Source organism: Rhagoletis pomonella, unplaced genomic scaffold (genome assembly GCF_013731165.1).
Source record: "Rhagoletis pomonella isolate Grant_MI unplaced genomic scaffold, Rhpom_1.0 Rhpom_scaffold_04774, whole genome shotgun sequence".
NCBI classification, from domain to species: Eukaryota; Metazoa; Arthropoda; class Insecta; order Diptera; family Tephritidae; genus Rhagoletis; species Rhagoletis pomonella.
The window spans coordinates 1-3,138 of NW_023463322.1; positions in this window are offsets into that span (position 1 = coordinate 1).

Sequence of the window (3,138 nt, forward strand, 5' to 3'; positions counted from 1 at the left end):
CTTCAGCAGAGAATTTACTGCCAAATTCCAGAGAAGAGGGGAGAGAACCCCTCCCTGAGGAGTGCCTCTACAGGCTCTCTGCTTATTGTGGTGTTGCCAAGCTTAGCGGTTATCTTCCTGCTGACAAGTATAGACTCAATCAGCGCCGCTACGCTCTGTCTTCTAAGGCACCCGTTATGGCGCTTGCTTTAATGTTGTTGAAGGCGCCTTCTATATCAACAAAGGCAACCAGAGTATACTCTTTATCAGATAAACTTTTTTCCACCAACCCGACGAGCGAGTGCAAGGCGGTTTCCGTAGATTTGCCATTCGTATAGGCATGCTGCGCTGGGGAGAGCCTACTAGTTGGTATCACGCCCCGTACATAATCGTCCACTATCCTCTCTAAAATTTTGAGCAAAAAAGACGTAAGACTGATGGGTCTGAAGTCCTTGGGGTTGATGTGATAGGACCTACCTGCCTTAGGTATGAAGGAGACTTTTGTCTCTCTCCAGCCTAGCGGAATATAGCCCACGTTAAGACAGCTTCTTATAATAGACGCAATAAATGGGGAGATAATACCCCGTGATTGCTGCAGTTCTACCGGGTGTATGCCGTCCAGTCCCGGTGACTTGTAAGGACCAAAAGTCGTAATAGCCCATTCGATTTTCGCCTTAGTAATCAGTCGATTTCCTAGATCAGATAGCCCCCCGTCATTTATGGGGTCGTTAAGTTCCATCGGCTTACTTCCAGGGAAATGTGTGTCCAGGAGGAGACCTTAAGATTCCACGCTCGTCGTAGTCCATGAGTTCCCTTGACCCTTGAGATAGCCAAGGTTGCATGGCGACTTTACAAGAATTTTTCTTAATCTGGCCACTTCCGTGGTTTCCTCAATTCCTTTGCAATAACTCTGCCATGATTTACGTTTCGCAGTTCTAACTGCTTTTTTGTATATTTTCAAATCAGACTTATAGGCTTCCCAGTCCTCTGTTGTTCTCGTGGCTTTGGCCTTATTGAACATTGTCCTATTGGATTCACGTAACGAGGATAATTGTTTTGACCACCAAGGTGGTTTGTTTTTCCCCCTGTATCTAACAACCGGGCATCCGCTGACAAAGAACTATTCATGGCTTTAGTGACCTGATTAGCCAACCCGTCCAATTCCATCCGCGTGGCGGGGTCCCGGGGAGGTATCTTTGGCAATAAAGTCCTCAGTTTTTTATTGTAAACCTTCCAGTCGGTATTACGCACATTTCTGAACTCCCTAACTTGGGGGGTCTTAAGATCTATTTCGAATTGAATATAACAATGGTCAGAGTAAGACTTTTCACTAAGTACTCTCCATCTCTTGATTCAGTCAGGGTTATGTCCAAAACTTCCCCTCTACTCTTTACGCTCTAAGCCTAAATTCAAGACACTAAGTTTATTTCCTAGAATGAAGTCTAGTAACGACTCACCTCTAGCGTTCGTGTCCGTACTCCCCCACATCGAATTGTGAGCATTAGCGTCGCAGGAGACAACCAGTTGTTTTTTCTTATAGGCTGCTTCCTTGACTAACGTCCGAACCTCCTCTGGTGGTGCGTCCTTGTCATGGGCCATGTAGGCAGAGGCTACCCAGAAGCTGGTTTTATCCAGTTCTATGCTTGCCGCTACCAAATCGCCGTCACTGAGCTGTGGAAGCAGGAAGATGTTTAAGTTGTTCCTTGCTAATATGCAAGCTCGAGTCTTACCTGCATTTTGTGCGGCAATTAGCTCAAAGCCCTTCACTCCAAGCCCGCAGATTTTGTTGCCGAGTATCCACGGCTCCCGGATGAGGGCAATATCAAGTCCACCGGCAGCCAGGCGGACCTCAAGATTCGCGGACGCGAGTTTAGAATGGTGGAGGTTGATCTGGATTAGCTTCATAAGAATCCGTCCGTTTTACCTCCACCATTGTGACATCTACGTCCGCCTCCTCGATCTCCTCACCCTCGGTGTCATCGGCGAGGAGATCCTCTTCATAAAACAGCGGCCCCAAACCGGTTAGCCTCTCTGAGTCGGATGAGCATTGGCTGCTGGGCAACCCTTCTTCACCACCGCTGCGCATGCCGGACTTATCACTCTCCTCATTAAGGTCCAAGCCCGGTTCGTCGCTGCGGTAGATTCGAACGGTTGCGTCAACAAACCCGAATCTGACTTCCCAATCCTGCTGCGCCAATGGGGCGAGCGATTCGGCGTTGAGGATCAGCAACACCTGCCTTCTGTTTCCTATCGGCTCTTCGATCTTCCCCACCTTCCAATTGTGTGTTGGCAGGTCCTTATTGCAGGATCTAAAGATCCGCTCTATTTATTCAGGCTCGGCTGGTTTAGCCGGAATCCAAACCCGAGCCCTAGGTCTGCTAGGAATCTCTTCCTTGCTGACCTCCTCTAGTTTGGCTCCCGGCCAAACCTCACCTACCTTGCTAACGGCCAACCTGTAGAGCTGGGCTGACCTATGGTCCTCGCAAGCGATGAGCTTTGCCCTACCTTGATACTAACCGGAATCATGGCAGAGAGGAGGAGGTCCAGGGTTTTTCTCTAAGACCTGGAGGTAGATTTCGGCAATAGCCTCCTCCACCTGCCTCCATTTCTCCTTCGGGATGGTCCCCTCCTCCTCCCCTCTGTCAATGATGGCCAGTACCTCACCGCCTCCCTTAACAACGTCCCTGAAGGAGGGGTATTTATGGCCACCTGTTCTCTGTCTTTTGGCGACCCTATCCCCTGCCTGTTCAGCAGATCGTTGCCTCTTTGGAGCAGAGCCTGCCGGTTTGCCCAAGCTGGCTACCACTCCCCTCGCCCAGTCCAATGACTTGATTTCTTCCTCCGTCAGCTGTTCTGTCGGCAGGTCCCCTATCCTATTAACGACCCTAATGGCCGCCTTTCTCTCGTAGTAGGCCTGCTTAGAGGGGCGGACATGTTTAGCCGGCCCCCCTGACCTGTGGCTGCAACCTTCTTTGAGCTGCTGGGTATATCAGCAGCATCCTGCCGGTTTATCCTTGAAGCAGGTGCCGCACCCCGCCCCTGGGTTGAGGTGTGTACGTTTTGGGGTCTAAATTCCCTAGGCGGAGCTGACGTCGCAGCTCCAGCCGAGAAACGGTTACAGACCGGTTTTCCCAGACCTCTACTCCCCCCCCCCCCCCC